The sequence below is a fragment of the Mauremys reevesii genome, linkage group 12 (genome assembly GCF_016161935.1).
Source record: "Mauremys reevesii isolate NIE-2019 linkage group 12, ASM1616193v1, whole genome shotgun sequence".
Lineage (NCBI taxonomy): Eukaryota > Metazoa > Chordata > Testudines > Geoemydidae > Mauremys > Mauremys reevesii.
Genome location: NC_052634.1, coordinates 6,231,910 through 6,252,342, shown reverse-complemented (window position 1 = coordinate 6,252,342; position 20,433 = coordinate 6,231,910). Strand labels below are relative to the sequence as shown.

At 43.8% G+C, this 20,433-nt stretch overlaps 1 protein-coding gene and 1 long non-coding RNA gene across 2 annotated transcripts in view; one reads left to right on the top strand and one right to left on the bottom strand.

Moving 5' to 3' along the window:
* POU2AF1 (POU class 2 homeobox associating factor 1) overlaps positions 1–20,433 on the bottom strand; it is a 137,537-nt gene that overhangs the window by 90,007 nt on the left and 27,097 nt on the right. The window lies entirely within an intron of this gene.
* LOC120375772 lies at positions 12,753–14,687 on the top strand. The gene is made up of 3 exons (XR_005586768.1): positions 12,753–12,866; positions 13,290–13,341; positions 14,644–14,687. It is a non-coding gene; the product is annotated as an uncharacterized LOC120375772 (long non-coding RNA).

The window sequence follows — 20,433 nt, the reverse complement described above, 5'->3', positions numbered from 1 at the left end:
TCATATTATTGCATCCATCCACTGTCACATCATAGAATCATAGAATCATAGAATCTCAGGGTTGGAAGGGACCTCAGGAGGTCATCTAGTCCAACCCCCTGCTCAAAGCAGGACCAAACCCAACTAAATCATCCCAGCCAGGGCTTTGTCAAGCCTGACCTTAAAAACCTCTAAGGAAGGAGATTCCACTACCTCCCTAGGTAACCCATTCCAGTTCTTCACCACCCTACTAGTGAAAACGTTTTTCCTAATATCCAACCTAAACCTCCCCCTCTGCAACTTGAGACCATTACTCCTTGTTCTGTCATCTTCTACCACTGAGAACAGTCTAGATCCATCCTCTTTGGAACCCCCTTTCAGGTAGTTGAAAGCAGCTATCAAATCCCCCCTCATTCTTCTCTTCTGCAGACTAAACAATCCCAGTTCCCTCAGCCTCTCCTCATAAGTCATGTGCTCTAGCCCCCTAATCATTTTTGTTGCCCTCCACTGGACTCTCTCCAATTTATCCACATCCTTCTTGTAGTGTGGGGCCCAAAACTGGACACAGTACTCCAAATGAGGCCTCACCAGTGCTGAGTAGAGGGGAATGATCACATCCCTCGATCTGCTGGAAATGCCCCTACTTATACAACCCAAAATGCCATTAGCCTTCTTGGCAACAAGGGCACACTGTTGACTCATATTCAGCTTTTCATCCACCATAACCCCTAGGTCCTTTTCTGCAGAACTGCTGCCCAGCCATTCGGTCCCTAGTCTGTAGCAGTGCATGGGATTCTTCCGTCCTAAGTGCAGGACTCTGCACTTGTCCTTGTTGAACCTCATCATATTTCTTTTGGCCCAATCCTCTAATTTGTCTAGGTCCCTCTGTATCCTATCCCTACCCTCCAGCATATCAACCACTCCTCCCAGTTTAGTGTCATCTGCAAACTTGCTAAGGGTGCAGTCCACACCATCCTCCAGATCGTTAATGAAGATATTGAACAAAACCGGCTCCAGCACCGACCCTTGGGGCACTCCACTTGATACCGGCTGCCAACTAGACATGGAACCATTGATCACTACCCGTTGAGCCCGACCATCTAGCCAGTTTTCTATCCACCTTACCGTCTATTCATCCAGCCCATACTTCTTTAACTTGCTGGCAAGAATACTGTGGGAAACTGTATCAAAAGCTTTGCTAAAGTCCAGAAATAGCACATCCACTGCTTTCCCCTCATCCACAGAGCCGGTTATCTCATCATAGAAGGCAATTAGGTTAGTCAGGCATGACTTGCCCTTGGTGAATCCATGCTGACTGTTCCTGATCACTTTCCCCTCCTTTAAGTGGTTCAGAATTGATTCCTTGAGGACCTGTTCCATGATTTTTCCAGGGACTGAGGTGAGACTGACTGGCCTGTAGTTCCCTGGATCTTCCTTCTTCCCTTTTTTAAAGATGGGTACTACATTAGCCTTTTTCCAGTCATCCGGGACCTCCCCCGATCGCCATGATTTTTCAAAGATAATGGCCAATGGCTCTGCAATCTCATCGGCCAACTCCTTTAGCACCCTCGGATGCAGCGCATCCGGCCCCACGGACTTGTGCTCGTCCAGCTTTTCTAAATAGTCCCGAACTACTTCTTTCTCCACAGAGAGCTGGTCACCTCCTCCCCATACCGTGCTGCAGAGTATCTGCAGAGCATCCATCTCATACTACTGAATCCACAAATGACATGCCTGAAACATGAGATGTGATCATTGTTCAGTGAGTAACCTGTTAATTCGTAAACATCTATTTGCTTAAAAATTTAGTCACACAGCATGAAATGCACCTCTGTGCAGAGAACCAGAAGAAGGCCTATGCACAACTTATGTCATAATTAAGTCCTGAGAGCTTACGTGGAGGCAGGTCTTCTGCTGGCTCTCTTCACTGGGACAAATTTCACCCACAGTCTAAATGAAGAAGAATCTTATTAAGAAATCTTCACAATAGGAGCATTTCATACTCAGCTGGATTAATTGCTGGCAAAGCAATAACTTTTACGGGGGGGAAATCCCTTGGAAAGTCTAGCAAATGCCATAAATGTGGGTGTGTGCAGTAGGGAAACTTGTACCAACAAGGAGCGAAGGAAATAACAAAAAATTTATCTTGCATTAAATAAGATAAGGCAACTGCACCCTTCATCAACATACCCCAAAAATTCACATGGAGAGAAGTTCTCTATGCAAACAACCATGAAATGTATTTCAGAGGAAAGATTTGAATTACAATTATCCAGGCTGAGACTCCTGCTGGTGAAGTCATTATCTGTGTACATTTAAAAACAAAACCCTACCAAAACAAAACACTACACTGCACACCTCCTGAGAGGATGAGAGAGCGATGTCAGTCATGTTGTTTAATGCACTCAGATACCATGTTGAGGAGGGCAATATAAGAATCTATATAGAATAGAATCTGAAACACAGATAGTGAGGGAAGCGGCCTGAAGCCAGAGAATAGAAACTGGTATCTACCTGGTTCTGATATTGGTTTAATCAACAGAGTAAGTTTTCTGTGATTCTTTTTGGTTTCATTATTTTTAAAGTGATGATTTAATAAAATAATAAATAATAATAACAACAATAATAATAAATAAAAACCCTAACACATAAAAAAGCCAAGATTTTCATAAGTGACTAGTGGTTCTGAGAGCCTCAATTTTTGAGTGCTCAACTTGAGACTTCGTATAAAGGACCATAATTTTCAGAGAGTGGATGCTTTGCTCTTTCTGAAAATCAGGTCCCTCTATAAAGTGTCTCCAGCTCGGCTCCCAAAAGAGAGGCATTGAACATCATTAGTCACTGGAAAATGTCTTAACCCAAAATTCGTCCTCTGAACTTTAAACCAGCATTGAAGCAAAGAAAAGAAACCAGTTCAGAAACTCCAGCAGCAGGCTGTGAAGGCCACATGCTGCCCTCAGTTACACCCATTCAATCCCAGTGCAAACAGTGTAATCACAAATAATGAGGTTGCTGTGGTTGCCCAGGTGTCTCTGACTGACTGTCTCGTCTCAGCAAGAGAGCAGTAGGTTCAGCAATGACCTTTGGGCGAAAGGCCAGGCCCTGAGCTGGTATAAATTGGCATAGCTCTACTGTATTTTGCAAAGATGGATCAAACTGCTTTCTGATGAGAGAAGTTCCTTTCTCTGGGAAATTTCTTCTAAGCAAAAGGGGTGCAGCCTTCCGTGAAATGTGCGGTGTGAATGGCATCCAATCAATGGCATATGAAAGGCAGGAGATGCTGGAGCATAATCAAGTGACTCACCTTTTCCTGCAAGTCCTTTTGCCAAAATTCCTTCCCCATACTTTAATCAAAATTTGTAAAAATTAAAAGTTTACCTGAAATGTGTAAAAAAATATTGGCTGTCATGAGTAAAATATTGTACCGGAAAGCACAAGTGTAAGGTAAGTATATAATTTTAGGAACAGGAAGTCTAACTCAATATGCCTGCCTTTTTTTGTTTGTTTGTTTTTATCTCAGTTACTTTTTATATCTTGCCTAGTTAGGATATAAGCTCGTAAGAACAGGGTCTGGCTCTTGCTATGTGTTCATATACCACCAAGCTGCTTGAGGCCTTCAGTTGCTATAATAAATAATATTAACTTTCCTGATTTTCATTATATTCCCCCAAGTCCACTCAATCTACAGAAGAATATTTACCATACTGTAGACATCTGAATTCTTGTTTACTCTTCCTTTCAATCTCCTTCCTTCATAATGTCCTTCCTAAACTCCTGAACAATTCTGATCCTGCCTAAATCTCTGATGTCACTTTCTCCTACTCCCCACCTCATTGCCAATGGTCTACTCAAACTAACCTCCTAAATGCTCAATTTGTATCCTTGACCCAGACCTCCTGAATGCTTGGAATTTTCTCTCTTTCCTTGAGCACATGGTACACAGCAGGTTAGACAGGCCGAAAACCATTCTAAGTTGTGGGCCATTACTGAAATACCGTATGCCTTTGAGCAGGGAATTTTCTTTGCTAGCCCTGAGGTTCCCTTGGATAAGTGTTTGGCTAAATGGTTCTGACTCCGGCTGTGGAAACCAAATGGTGCCAACCGAAGTGGCTTGTGCAGTTCCTAGAAAGCTTTATACACAGCCTCTTTGTTCATTTTGCACACTGGAACTTGCTTTCACAACAGGTTGTATATTATAACACTCCCAGTAAATTTAAATTAAAGCTGTTACTGATATGGTGTTGGGTCCAACCGAGAATGTACATCTCATTCCCTACACTAAATATTTCTAACAATACTTCTTTGTGGGACCAAACTTATTGGAGATATTTGAGTTTACAGCATTAGGCTGTTCGTATAAAATATCATGTACCTGCCATGATAGGTGGAAGCCATAAGGGGCTAAACGCACAAAGTTACATAGGTGCCTACCAGCGTCTTTAGGTGCCTTAGTCCAACACTTAGGTGCCACTGACATTCTCAAAACCCACCGCTCAGCTGCTGCCTAACCCTGTAGGTGTCTAAAGTCCCCATTGCACCTAAGTTTCCACAGGTAGGCATATGCAAAACCACCTGAGTTCTGAAGCCGCCCCTCACTAATAAGCTATAAAGAACCCTCAGGCCACACTTACAAGAAAAGACAGCCTGGGGGAAGCAGGTCTGGAATTTTTCAGATTCAGGCAGGCATGTGTCTCCAGGATACCCATTCGGCCAGTGATTAGGCCCTTAGTTGGGATATGGGAAATCCAAGTTCAAATCCTTCCTCTGCCTGTTTTAGAGCAGGACTTAAAGCCAAGTCTCCTGCATGCAAGGTGAGTGTCCTAACATTTGGGTATTCTGGGTCTGTCTCTTTTTCTCTCCTTCCTCTTTTTATAAATATGGAACTTAATATTTATTGGAGCCAGGACTTCAACTGGACTCTCTCCTACATCAGTGCCCTACTCAACAGGCGATAGAGCCACACACTCCCTTTCTCTCTCTGGCCAATTAATAGTTAATTATTTAATGCAAAGTGGAACAGCTCCAGTAGCGGAGACTGAGAGAGCCCCACCCCTGAACACCCAATGGACTGGTGGTTAGAACACTCATGGGGGATGTGTAAGACCCACATTCAAGTTCCTGCTCCAAATCAGGCACAATAGGGATTTGAATTCAGATTGAGTCTGGCCATTACTATACCTCTCTTTATAAACACTGAATCTCTCCACCTTCAAAGTTCTTTACAAATATTATCAAATTAATTCTGAATATCTTGTGAAGTTGCAATTATTATCCCTATTGTACAGAAATGGAGGTATAGAGAAGTGAAGTGACTTCCCGTAGGCCATGGAGGAGTCAATGGCAAGACTGGAATTAAAATACAGGAGTCCTTGGCATATAATTCTGTGCTCAATCAGAGGTGTTGGAACAATTTGTATAGTGGGGGTGCTGCAAGCCATTGAACAAAACTGTAAACCCTGTATATGATGGAAACCACTTTAAGTCGGGGGGGCTGCCGCACCTCCAGCTATCCTATGCTCAATCCACTAGACACGTCTCTTTCTGTTCAAGTTTTACCTATTTGTAATCTACCTGCAATATAATTCTGTTGATCAACCACAATGATTTGGTTCCTCCCTCTTTCACAGAAATCTTTTTGTAAATATACTGGCACTGGGGAAATCTGAGAGTCAGCACTCACTTTGTTTTGTTAATCTTTCTCGAGTTACAAACTTGTGAAGCCATATTTCTGTATAACATCGAGGTTACCTGGCAAACAGACAAGTAAGATAGACACTGGTCTGTCATGTGGCTTTGAGCAAAACACTTTACCTGACTGTTCCTCAGTTTTCTCATCTGTAAAATGAGGATAATACTACATGCCTCTTTTGTAAAGAGCTTGGCGTTTAATGGATGAAAAGCAGTGTTGTACAAGAACTAGGTACTATTGTTATAAACGCAAAAGGCTAGATCTGCAGATGCTGTAAATGCAGTTACTCAGATTTACATCATTTGGGAATCTGGCCCAAAGCGCTCAGTCCTGGTTTGCAAAAAATCGTGTTTACACTGCTCCAGCGAGCTGAGGATTCCCCCAACAACATGAGGTGGAGAGGCAAGGCATTCCAGCAGTCGTTGCCCAGAAGAACAGCTCCTGGGGATCCAGCCTCACTGGGGCAGATTAGAGGAGCTGTGAGGTTACTGTCATTTGTGCTAGGACCAAACTGGCACCCAGCTGGTTTAGGATTTAAGGTAGCGAAAAGGAGATATAATGCCACTTCTGTGTCCCCATCCTTAAGGTGTTGTAAGCTCGGCTAAAGCACACTTAAGGATTGAATCCCATCTTGTGTGCTTGATACACGGAGTATCATTAAATAATTACAGGGTGTCATTAAATAATTACTTTACAACCCATACTCAATGGGGACCTCATCCTGAAAGAAATCTTTCCTGAACCAGGAGCAATGGAAGCCTTCTACGAGTGGGGGTGGGCAGAGCCCACGGGAACCTGAACCATGTTCCCATCCTCACATCACCCCTTCCCACCGAGCGCCTGCCTTCCTGCCACTCATTCCCTCTGAGGCCTCACTCCCAGGCTGCCCCTTCTCACCGAGCCCTCACACTGCCCCTTCTCCCAAAGCCCTGCTCCCACGCCACCTCTTCCCCCAAGACCCCACCCCCGCTTGCTCCTCTCCACCCGCTTCCCCTGTCGCTCACCCTTACAGCCAGTACAAAGTGGGAGGGCATAGCCCCCTGGCCCCCTCCATTCCAGCATCCCTGTCCCAGACCGCCTCCTCTGGCCTTCAAACAACCCCCCAAACCTCATCATCAGAAGCAAGCTCCCCACAGACCAGAACACAGCAACTCAAAGTGGCACCTGACACTACCAGAACAACAGATCCAAAACCTGTGGACATGTCTCTTCTGCTACAATGATCACTATTCCCCACAACACACCTTTCAAGATCAATGAGTTCCACACATGCCTATTACATGTGATGTACATCATCCACTGCAATAAATGCCCCAATAACAGCTATGTGGGTGGAACCAGGCACTTACTACACTATCGAATGAACTCACACAGAAAAATGATAAAAGACAAAAATACCGTATCATACGTGTGGGTGAATACTTTTCACTAAATGATCATTCCATATCTGACCTCCTAGTGCATGTCCTCAAAGGAAACCTGCACAATACCTTCAAAAGTCAAACCTCAGAGCTTAAATTCATAACTTTGCTAGAACTAAATATCATGGTCTTAATAAAGACACTGGATTTATGGCTTATTTCAACAATCTGTAACCCACTAACTCCCGCCCCCCCTTTTGTCCTATGACGGCAGAGGTGTTAGTGAGTGACTCCATCTTGAATGGTCCCTTACAATATATGTTAACCAGTTATGCTAAACAATCTGTTCCACCTTGTATATGGCTGTGACACTCTGTTTACCTTTCTCAGACCTGAAGAAGAGCTCTGTGTAGCTCAAAAGCTGGTCTCTGTCACCAACAGAAGCTGGTCCAATAAAATATATTACGTCACCCACTTTGTCTCTCTACTTGACACAAAGATATGTTGTTCCCCCCTCTCCCCAAAAATAATTGAGTTGTAGGGACTGATTTCTGATTGGCTAAAGCACAAGTAAACAATGTAGCGTCACATGTTCAATTTGGTCTTTCCTCACCTTTATCTATGGAAGCTCTTGCTAGAATGTTTAACAGCTACTGAGGCTTGGTGGGTGTGAAAGTAGAATGAATTATATTGTAAAAATAAGAATGGATTAAAGAAATGTTGTATGTACCTTTAAGCAGAAATAAGAAATGTTGAAATACAGGTACCAGGAAAAGAAACATTAGGCATAAACAAGGGTGCTAATGGTGAAACATTAACAGAAGATCGGTAATAGTTAGTAAGGAAATAAGATATGCATGTCTAGCCCAGGTAAACTTTACAGATTCTGCTTCCTTTGTTATCTTGTTAAGTGCTCACCCTTTTATCTGTATAAATAAGATAGTTTGTGTCTTGCATGGTGCTCACATTATCTGGGTGTTATTAGCAGAGCGCTGTGCTAATAAAACAGAGTGGTCTGACCAACTGTGAGTCCTGACCTGAGTCTAACTTTGACATGGGCTTGTTCTACATTTCACCCCTTGGTATTCACTTGCAGTACTGGAGATAGATACACAACTTCAAATAGCTTCCCTGGAGAAATAAAGATGGATTTTAGTTCCTGCACTGGACTGTTCTATCAAAAACTTGAGGAATGTTATTAGTCACATGTAACATTTTATTTTCATATATCAACCATGACTGCATGCCACTGCTTATGAAAAAAAAAGGTTAAAAAGAATATCTATTTATCTCAGGGTTTCATACCACCACCACACTCATCACAGTATCTGACAGCCTTCCATGTAAAATCAATAGCAATAGCAAAGTCCCTAGTGGACTTCATAGACCCTCTGGCACTTCTCTCTTTATGGAATCAAAACTCTGAGTGGGTAGAGTTTCTTTGTGGTTTCCACCCATCCCCACCAAGGGATTTATGGGAGCCAGGGGGTGTCAGTGTTTGCTCCTTTTTTCAGGATTAAATGTCACACCTGTAAGGCTGCTTTTTATGTAACTTTAGAAAAAAATTATAAGTAAAAAGTGTTAATAAAACTGTTTAGATTTAGGGACAGATTTATTTGTTCTTTGTACAGTTTAAACCTTTGGGCAAACTAAATGAATTCCTGGGAAACCATTCCCTCTGCCGCCCATATTCTTTTAAAATCAACAAATCATAATTTTTCTTTTTTATGTTCAGTTTTGTATTTTCACCTCTTCCTGCTCAATCCCACTGAGCACTTCTTAGGAAAAGTCACTTCTTCTTCAGCTGCTGCAATAGTTTGTTAGAAAGAGGGTGTGGTATTTTCATGCTGTGACGTCTTTCAAGCCATGCCTGACTATAAAGGAGGTATGGAGGTAATAAGCCATGCAGTACTCAAAGGTAGTTTCCACACACTGTTGGGATTTGAAGATTGATTTTATGCTATATCTTCCTTTTAAAGAGAATAAGGACATTGGATTCAGCTAGCTGTGACTAATTGCATTGGGGAATAACTGTGTTCAAATTCTCAATGTAAAACTTGGATTTACAGATTTCCTTAAAATCAAGTAAGCGTTTTTTCACATGTATGGTGGAAATGCTGCAAAAAATCAGAATGAGACCTGAAGTACTCACCAATCAAAACATCAGTGAAAGTGAAATCGGTGGTTATAGCATGGGCCAAGGATCTCCTTTGCCTGGGGAAACTGCCAGCCCCAAAAGTTATTTTCAACAGAGCCCATCTTTGCCAGCTTCTGGATTAACAGAATTTAATGTTGTGAGTCCTAAGAGCTGTCATATTCCCCCAGTAAAAACCCAGGAGATGTCTGCTCTCACTGGTAAGATTAAAATTTTGTTCACATACTTTCAACTATTTTGTACAACAATACTGCATCTCTTTGCAAAGCAATACAGTTAGTTGTTGTAAGAACAGTGCATTTTAGGTATGTGCAGTAATAATGTCAAATAGAGAAATATGATCAGTTTATGTAGTTAGCTTATTTTTGGTTTTGATGTGGTTTATTCCTAAAGGCAAAAGTTCTTCAATGTCTTGCAGATTGCTGTAGTAATAGTCCATGATTTGTTTACCTATAACATTTTACTGCTCATTTATTTAGTTTTTTTTAATTATGTTTGGTTCTGCATGTAATAGTAATGTATGACTTGGTGAATAATTACAGAATTGTATACAAATATGTATAATACATTATTGCCTTTACCGAATGCTTCAGTTGCAAGACTGCACCTGGGCAGGTAACTTGATGCATCATCCAGCACTTTTATTATTTAATAGCTTGAAAGAGAACAATAAAATTAACATCAAGTTTGAACTTCGATAGTATTTTCATCCAGGCTGTCCAAGTGCTTTACAAAAGTAATTAATTAAGCCTTAAAATATCTGCCAGAAGCAGGTATTAGTCCCACTTCTAGAGTTGTTTGAATAGTAAACAACTGACTTGTGAGGTCATATTATTCATGAGTATTCTGTCACCTGCTAAGCATTCAGAAATTCCAAAGGATTCACAAGTTTTAGCAAAAATGACAAGTCATTCCAAAGCGCCTATCATAAGTGCAAATTTTGTTACATGGTATCCATTATTCTCCTGCGGAAAATATTTCAACCTCCTAAACAGGGAGCCATGTGACCTGTAGCCAATTCCCAGACCACTCCCCATCCCCTGTAGTCTCTGATATAGGAGCATGTCAAGGGCAGAAAGGGGCGTAGTCAGAGTTTACAGGTCTGTCGCATCTTACACACATTTAACATGCGCGATTTCAGCTTTATGCGGTCAGCAAAAAAAAAAAAAAAAAGGAGAAAAATAACAATTTTAATACTGTACCTGTAGTGCGGGCGATTCCACCCGCCATTACACTCAATGTAATTTTGACTATACGCGATTTTCGCTTTACGCGCTGACCCCAGCGTAAGATGCGACAGACCTGTGCTGAACTCTGGCTGTTCTCAGCTGGGAGCAATAGCCAGCCAGGGAAGAGCAGCGATTATTGGGTACAGCTGAAAATCTAGTCCATGGGATAAACTTAGCAGTGTAACATGCATCTGATGAAGTGGGTTCTAGCCCAAGAAAGCTTATGCCCAAATAAATGTGTTAGTCTCTAAGGTGCCACAAGGACTCCTCGTTGTTTTTGCTGATACAGACTAACACGGCTACCACTCTGAAACCTCAGGTTTTATTTATCTATGTATCACCACAGGATCTGATCACCCGAGTCACATATACCCCTGTCATTCTAGGCTACCGTGGTCTTGGTGTTTAATCATAATCACGTCTCCTCTTTTGCTTTAGCTCCACATGCACCACAATGAGGTGCTCTAGGAGCTGCAGTAGCTCATCACTGCCCCAGCGAGCATCAACTCTCAGCTTCCAGCCGCCCATGCAGCGAGTCTTGACACGAGGGTCCTCCTGAACCTAGGCCTTCTTTGTGGCCCTGTGTTCTCTTTCGATTGGCCCACAACCCAAAAGAACAATGGACCCTTCACATCAGTAAAGTTTTTGTCATGATAAAAGACTTATAAAATTTGATACTTTTAAGGTTTTTTTAAATGCTGGAAAAATAAGTGTTGCTGAAGGGGGGAGGAGTCATGCAATGCCTCTGCCTCTCCTTGCCTCTACCTCTGCTGTTGCTGTCACTGCCTCTAGTTATGATGCAGGGGCTGGCTAGGCACAAGGGTGTGAGCGCACAGCAGCTCCAGTCAAACACACCCCAGCCCAGCTGCGCAGTGTGCGCGCAGCCCCACCAGTGTCAGCGCAGCCCAGCGCCGCTGCAGCTCCCCCCCCCCCCACAGGGAGGAGGGAGGACGGTGAGTGGAGGGAGCTCTCTCCCCAGCGCTGCGCGCTACTACACTACTAGTGCTTCAAAGCGCCAGCGCAGCGCGCTACCGCGGCAGCGCTTTGAAGTGCTAAGTGTAGCCACAGCCGCAGTGTTCTGAGGTTCTGCCACTTAGCCCAGTTCTTAGTGATTTCAAGTCTTAGGGCAGGTCTACACTAAGAGCGGGGGTCGAACTAGGGTACGCAAGTTCAGCTACGTGAATAGCGTAGCTGAATTCGAAGTAGCCTAGTTCGAACTACTCACCCGTCCAGATGCCGCGGAATCGAAGTCCGCGGCTCCAAGGTCGACTCCACCACCGCCTTTTGCAGTGGTGAAGTACCGGAGTCGACCCCGGCGCTTCCGGAGTTCGAACTATCGCGTCCAGATTAGACGCGATAGTTCGAACTCCGAGAAGTCGAACTCACCGCGTCGACCCAGCTGGTAAGTGTAGACTAGCCCTTAGTGATTTCACTGGGTAGTAGGGGCACTCGCTGCTGCTGCTGCAATTCGTTTTCCCTATATTCAAGATTAAAGTGAAGTTTAATCTGAAGCAGCCAAAACTGATCACTTTGGCAAAGCAAGTCTGTCTGCTGATCACCTAGGCAAAGTAGATTTGTCTATGCCAGGGATCAGCAACCTTTGTCACATGGCCCGCCAGGGAAAGCCACTGGAGCCTGGGATGGTTTGTTTACCTGCAGCATCTGCAGGTTTGGCCGATCGCAGCTCCCACCGGCCGCGGTTCGCTGCTTCAGGCCAATGGGGGCTGCGGGAAACAGCGGCCAGCACATCCCTCAGCCTGTGCTGCTTCCCGCAGCCCCCATTGGCCTGGGATGGCGAACCATAGCCGGTGGGAGCTACGATCGGCCAAACCTGCAGACGCTGCAGGTAAACAAACTGTCCCGGCCCGCCAGCGGCTTTCCCTGGCAGGCCGCGGGCCAAATATTGCCAATCCCTGGGCTATGCCAATATAGTCTGCTCCTGAGATCTTTCCCCCAGTTCATACATAGAAGGCAGAGGAGAGCTCATTCAGACCCTGCTTACATGTGTATTCTCTCTCCATTCATGCCCTCAAGTTGTAAGCTCTTCAGTCAGATTTTTATTTTTATTTTACTAATTATCTCTTACCTGTTGAGAAGCCCCCTGAACTGTTAGAGCATGTTTATCAATACTAAATAAGAGTCATTCTTGAAAATTCAGAACCAGAGAACATATAGCTCAAAGTGTGAATTTCCCCTAACTAACAAACCACCTGAAACTATGCACATCCTCTCAGGGCTAAACTACCTCCTACTCTCCCTATCACACAATGGCTTGTAGAGTTTATCTTGTGCCAATTTCTTTTTCAAGTACCTTATTTTGATTTTTTCCAGACTCTACGCTTAGCCCTTTCCCCCCTCTGAAGCAGTATGTCGGCGTGCGGGTGAAAATGCCAGTGCGGGAGCTGCTGAGAAAAGTCCGGCTTTCTAAAGGGATGGACCCCAGTGACATAAAGGTAAGAATCTCCTTGAGTTTGGAGAAGTCACCACATATGAAAGTGTAACATGATGGCAAAGTATGTTACATGTTCTCTCTCTGTGGCTACTGTGCAGATGATACCAGCATGGTGTTGCTGCCATCCAATGGAGTTACTCCTTTAAGTGACGAGGTAGAGGTCTGCAATCTGGTGCTGTACATCCCAAATTCAAACATTACTGACTAGAGTGGAGATTTTTTCAAGAGCATGGTAGCAAGGATCTTTCTCGTCCAAAAGAGATCACTGTTTCCATGCTCTGCAAAAAAAAAAATTTATCAGCTAAAAGTTGTTTGTATCAGAATTATTTTGCTCAGGCCGCATACTGTGCACTAGTTAAATTTTTCTAGTAAATGTTCCCATCTCAAAATATATTAATTTTGGTTTGCTTGCTTGTTTCCTTAGGAAGCACAATCAATAAAGGGAACTACAACTAAAGGATCTTCTGGAACAGCAGGTAAAGAACCCCCTTGGGGGAATGCAAACTCCTCTTCCTATAGACTGATGCCCTCTCACAAGCACATGTACACAAAGAACTGAGTCACAAGATTCTCAGACTCGTCCACTGGCTGCCTATTGTTTTAAGGATATAGGGCCAGATTCTCAACTGGTATAAACTGGCATAACTATTTTGTTTTGACAGAGCTATGCTGAGATGATGCTGTTGAGGCTGTCCCCTTATATATTTCAAAGTTGGACCCTTTTAAAAAAACAAACAAACAAAAACCATCTGTAGACTTAGATCCAGCCAGTTTTATGGAGCTTCTCTGTCCTTCTGCTCCCTCCACACATCTAGCCAGAGCTTTCTCAATGTCCCTTAAAGCACACACTGATCCACCCTCATAGTACGTCTGTGCTAACACAAATGCACATTCATATGTGCACCTTCATGTACTCCAAAGCCCTTGTCAGAACCAGCTTTGTTTCTTAAACGTTGTTTCTAGCAGGACTGCAAAGCTGAGGGACATGCCGCTATAAGAGGGGTGGGCAAACTTTTTGGCCTGAGGGCCACATCTGGGTATGGAATTTGTATGGTGGGCCGTGAATGCTCACGAAATTGATGGGGTTGAGGTGTGGGAGCGGGTGAGGGGTCTGGCTGCGGTGCAGGTTCTGGGTGGGGCCAGAAATTAGGAGTTCAGGATGTGGGAGGAGGATCAGGGCTAGGGCAGGGGGTTGGGGCGTGGGGCAGGGCTCAGGGGTGCGGGTTCTGGAGGAGCTTACCTCAAGCAGCTCCTGGAAGCCGCAGCATGTTCCCCTACGGCTCCTATGTGGAGGCACGGCAGCAGCCAGGTGACTCTGCACGTTGCCCCATCCGCAGGCGCCGCCCCTGCAGATCCCATTGGCCGCAGTTCCCAGCCAATAGGAGCTGCAGAGCCAGCACTTGGGGCGGAGGGAGTGTGCAGAGCCCCCTGGCTGCCCCTAGGCATAGGAGCCAGAGAGGGGACATGCCGCGGCTTCCAGGAGCCACAGCACGCATGGAGTGGGGCAAGCCCCTGACCCTGCTCCCCAGCTGGAGCATCAGAGCAGGGCAAGCCCCCGACCCCGCTCCCTGGAGGGAGCTCAAGGGCCAGATTAAAAGGTCTGATGGGCCAGACATGGCCCGCAGGCTGTAGTTTGCCCACCTCTGTGTTATAAACAAGGCTTGAGGCATTTTCACCATATACTTCCCCTCACCCATGCATCCTATGGGGAGAAATACTGGAGTGAATATTATTTGCATTTTTTTTAACTCAAATGTTTTTGTTGTTGTTTCCAATAGCAAGAAGAAAAGCTCGCCCTTATACAGAAAAACAGTTCAGACAGGTATGCATGACACCTTTTGCTTCAGGCTTTCTGACTTTCCAGGCAAATCATGTTACGGTTCTGAGGCAGAACAGGACACCTGATGACTGAATTTTGTTTTTCTTCTTGGTGTTTTAGAAAAAGCAAAGTTCTGAGCAAGCACTAAAAGGCTTGGAGGACCTTGATATCCTGGTTGAGGTATTGGAGGAAGATCTGAACAAGAGCCACTCTAAGCTACCGTCTCTGAGCCCTCTGCCAGCTTGCTGCTGGCACAGCTTTTCCCCTGATATTCAGGCCTCTTGGTGGGAAGCTAATGGCAGCAAACAACCAGCTGGTAGCCTGCTGGAAAGGAGCCAGAACCTGACCAAATTACAGCTGTGTTGCCCATTTGCTGATTGCAACCCACTACTGTGTGGACAGGAGGAGAATTCTTATTTATCCGATTATAAAAAAATGCAACACTCGGACTCTCCGGAAATATCATTTCCGAGTAAAAGCGAACAGAACAGCTGGCAGATGCAGGATGCTTTTATCAATCCCCAGAGGCATTTCCCAGGGCCTTCTGCACAAGACAAACCTTTCTGCTATAATCCACCAGGACACCATCCAGAGGAGTTCTTGGAAGTTGATGCAACCTCCCGGGACTATGTGGGACATTTGAAGTCAACCTCTGTTTCTTTCAAACAGGAGGACCTTTCTGCCCTCTCTTTCTTCCAGTTCCAACTATACTGGGAGGAGAGTCTCTTGAGAAATATCCCAGTAGACAAGTTGCTTGCACCTGATGAAAACGGGAACAGGTCTGTGACTGTTACATATATATAATATATCGCTTTCTCTTTTCTGAAACCTTATTGACAAAGGGGAGTCGATCCAATTCCAGCTACTGGTGTTGTGCAAACCTTTAGGTTTGGTCTACACCTAAAACATAGATTGACCTAGCTTTGTTGGTCAGGATGTGAAAAATTCACTCCCTTAAGAGATATAGTTGAGCCAAACTAAGTCGCAATATAGACACCACCCTTGCCTGTTGTGTAGGGTTACACTACAGCAGTGTAGCTGCAGCTGACCTGCAGTATCACTTGTAGAATAGACAAAGCCTGAGTGAAGGCAATGCAAACTGTAATTTGGATTGGTGCAGTTGGACCTGGTTTTAGGTAGGGCCAAGTTCTACCAGTGCCGATAGCAACTTTGCCTGTCCACACTAGAGGTTTGCACTGGTGTATTCAGCCCACTTTCTGGCCACTGACAAGTGAAATCAGGACCGCATCCCAGCGTAAATAAGGCCAAGGACTGAATTGCTAGAAAAAAATGTAATCAAAGGCATCTGTTCTGAAACAATTACTTTATGCTCCTGAGAAACTCATTTGCAATAATAAAACTCCTGCACAGTGTTTACCAGGCTGCAAACAGTCTATGAATAATTGCTATTTTTAGTAGCTGGCAATAAAAATGGGTGAGGAGATTAGCAATGTACACATGTTTTGATGTAGCGTGCAGGCAGCAGACTTCCAAAGAATTGGGAGTGGCTGCTTCACTGGAACTGACTTGAAGACAAGGTTATTGATGCCATTTCACTAGAATAAACTGTGTTTAAAGAGCAAATATTTGTTTACCCAGCAAAAAATCTCCCCCCCTGCAAAAAAAAATACCAACAAAAAACCAAAAACCCAACCACTTGATTTCCTTCACAGCTCAGCCAGTTTAAGGAAGCTGATGTAAAACAGATGTGGCCTTTCTTAAAACTGGCCTAGTCTCAGCAGGGATGAGATGTTTTGATTGTCTTTAAAACGCAATCAGAGGGATCCAAACACAATCTCATTTTACAGGATTGCAACATTATATGAAACAAAATGTAATAAGTGGACCAAGTCCTATGCCGAAGAGTGATCCTGAATACAGCAATAAAATGCTGGAAATAAATGAAATAAAATGATTGGGTATGCCAATAACCATATGCATGTACTATTTGTTCTACACAAAGGCTAAATCTACAGGGCGAGCTAGAGGTATGATTCCCAGCTTGCTTCTGCAGAGGTGTGGATTTCACCTAAAAAGAAAAACATTGTTTTGCAGCTGGAGTTAGGAGTTATTTTTTGGTTCTGGATGGGAGGGTTTCTACATTTCCCCACTTGTCCCATACCAGAGAACTAGTGTTGCCAATTCTCCAGGAGTCTCCAGGAATTAAAGATTAATCTTTCATTAAAGATTATGTTCTGTGATGAAACGTCTAGGAATACGTCCAACCACAATTGGCAACCCTATAGAGAACTCTGGTAAGGGAGGATGGAGAAATGGGGTGTATACACAACCCCTGGCAGGGTGGATGTTGCAGGGGGGTCTCTGAAATACAGAGGGATGAGAGACAGGTGCACGGGGAGCTTGTGGGGTGAAATGGAGGGATGCAACTAGCCCCTGGTATGTGCAGTGATCACAGCCTACAGACCTACAAAGTGTGTGTGCCCTCCCTCACCCCCTCAGCTAATAGAGAGTAAAGAATAAATGACTGAAATACCGAACTGTCCGCAAAGTTTTTGATGCCTTATTTTACACACTGAAAAAATGGTTCCTTTTGCTTTAAGATACCACCCCTGTGGTTATTTTACAAGCCTTGCCCACATTTGCTGAATGCTCTAATGCATTACAAACCTTGTCCTATTCCAGGCTCCTGCACAAGGCTGTCACTCAAGGAAGGAGAGCACTGGCTTATGCACTTGCACAGAGATTTGCATCTCTAAACAAAATTGATGAAAAGGATGCAGCAAAACGGGTATGACACTAACTGGAAAAAAATCAGGCACTTCTCTAGTACATTAAAGGATCTCTAAGCATTTTCCAAACATTGATTTTAAACTCCTTACACCCCAGTCAGCCAGGTATTACTACTGTCATTTTACAGATGGGGAAACTGAGGTACAGGGAGGTGAAATGATTTGCACAAGATCACACAGCAAGTCAGTGGCTGAGCTAGGAATAGAACCCAGAAGTCCTGACACCACGCCCCTCCAGCAGTAGACCACACTTCCTTCCCAGGACCAGGAATAGACCCTAGAAGTCCTGACTCCCAGTGTTTTCCCCTAGCTGCTAATCCATGTTGCTTAAAGACTTTTTATGTTTTCCCACTGTAAATTCTCTCTCTCTCTTATTATTAGACAGCACTACATCTAGCTGCTGAAAAGAACCAGCACCTGATGGTCAATGATTTGATTTCTCTGGGAGCCAATGTCAATGAACAGGACAGTTTAGGGAAAACACCACTCCATCTGTGTGCAGAGAATGGGTACTTAAGAGTTTTGGATGTAAGTAGAGCTTTAATTTGTGATACAGTGTAATTACACTATCATATGCACTGGATTTTTCTGCCTGCATTTTGCAGGAGACACATGCATATTATGCCATGCAAAATGTAAGATGTCTCTATATATGAGAAACCATGCCACCGGAGATAAACTAGTGTCACTATTGTTATTGTTTTATTGTACTGTGGCAGTGTCCAGAGGCCACAATCAATATTTACAATCTCTGCATCTTCCTCCATTCAGGTTCTGAAAAAATGTAAAGAAGGCGGCTTGCATGTGGAAGTGGATCTAACTGACCATTATGGTAAGAGATGCCATTTTAACTACAGTGAAGCTTACTGTAGACTCCTCTAAGGCTCCAAATTCTGGCTTTACTCTAGGCTAAGTAATTTTTAAACCCCAGAAATTAGGCAGGAAATATCAAGTTGGCAATATTTGCCAGCAACACCCTGCTGGGAAGGGCTGAATTCTTCCAGCTCACTGAGGCTGGTGCTTTGCCATGCCTCTGGGATATATAAAAGGTAGAAGTGGTTCTCTACAGGTAGAAGCTCCAGGGTGAGGGCTGAGCAGTCCTGGGGGAAGACCCCTGGGAATAGCTAAGTCTGGGAAGAAAGCTTGGGTCAAACATTATCTAATTGTTGGTGTTTTTGTTATAACCAAAATACCCAAGCATTTGGATTTAGTCCCCAGCAAGTGACTGATGTCATTGTGGTTCTTCCTATTCAGGTTTAACACCATTACACTGTGCAGTTCTTGCTCACACTGCATTAGTGAGGGAGTCTCAAAAAGTCACCAACCACAGTGACATGCAAAAGTTTCTGCAACTGCGCAAAGATAAAATTCTTGAGGGAATTAATTGTTTATTACAAATGGGAGCAAACCCTGGGCTGCAGGTGAGTGTCAATATCCGGGTAAATGACTTGTTTACTTCTTTTTCTGGGTGGGTGGGTGGGAGGGCGGGTTTCATTTCCCTCCCTTAATTTCAGATTCCGTTTTTTATAGAAACCAAAATCGTGTCAAGCTGCCACTCACTTTCTAAAAATCCAGGAAAATAAGGAAATGATGTGTTTGCTCCAATCTCATGGCCCCAAAAGGGAGGACTTTCTCCAAAAGGTAATTCCGTTAATTTGGTGAAAAGATAATTGCAGAGGATATACAGAGTTAACATCCAATAAAGAAAACACCATACTTGAAGCTATAAATATATCTAAACACAATGGCTGAGGTTCTGGCTGTGCATGTAGGTGGCCCAACCAAAAAGGGTACATTTCAGGGGAAGGGGCACTATGGCTTTCATCTACCTCTGTACCCTCCCTATTCTGGTTTGTTGTAGGGGCTACTCTAATTTACAGCATTTCCCCTCCCCACCAGGGCTGCCAATGGGGTGCACCACTGGCTGCAGCAGAGTCTCCATCCCCACACTCTACACCTGGGCTTTTGAGGGGGCCAGCGCAGGGAAGCTGCACCAGGATAATTCTATCCTGCTGACTTTCATGACCCCGTAAGCTGCCATAATGCGCAGTAATCTACAAGGGCTTAATGCAGACAAGGTGTTATTTTGTTAATATGTATTCTAACCCATGTCAATGAAATATCAGCACCACCCAAAACCTACACTACAAAAATAGAAAATATTTGAAATTATCTTCTGGGTCTTAGTGCATCTTGTAAAAGTTTTGCCTGACTCTTCGGTTGTAAGTGCTTTGGGGCGGGAACCAAGTCTCCAACCATGAAAATACTTACTCAGTTGCTTAACTGTCCACAGAATTGCATCCAACGGTGAAATACTACCTCTCTGAAGCCAATAAGAGTTTTGCCATTGACTTCAGTAGGGCCAGAATTTCACCCTAAGTCTATCTGTATCTTGCCAAGGGCAGAGCAACAAACCATCAGTACTTAAGAAATTATAATAATCCTGTATCCTTCTCAGTCCCTTTCTTAACTTTTTCATTGACTGAATATGTCTCATAAGAGCCTCTAGTCTGCAAAGGTTCCTGGAAAGCTAGCAAGACAATTAACATCATAATAGTGTGAGGCCAATACAAGTGATTATTCATTGTACAGATATGTATAATAGTAAATGTGCCTCCTTAATATTTGTGTTCCTTAGGAAATAAAGGTGGGAGGGGCAATAAAATAATTTCAACCCAGATTTTAATGGACTCCTTTATCACTAAATTAAAGAGACTGCTGAACTTGCCATCTTCTATCCACAGGGTTTAGAGTAGAGTAAGGAATCTGGCCCCTGCATGTCAGGACCTGAATGTATCCATAGTGAGGAAATGAGTTCATGGTGATGAGTGAAAATGCTCGACTGTTTTGGATGCTTCGTTTGTACAGGACTGTGGCTTGCCGAACGTACAGAGTGGAGGGGCCCTTCCATATTTACAAGAAATGTCTGAGCTTCTTTCCTCTTCATCTTCGAAAGTCTTTGGCCATGTTTTTAAAGGTAAATTGTGATGAAGGCAACT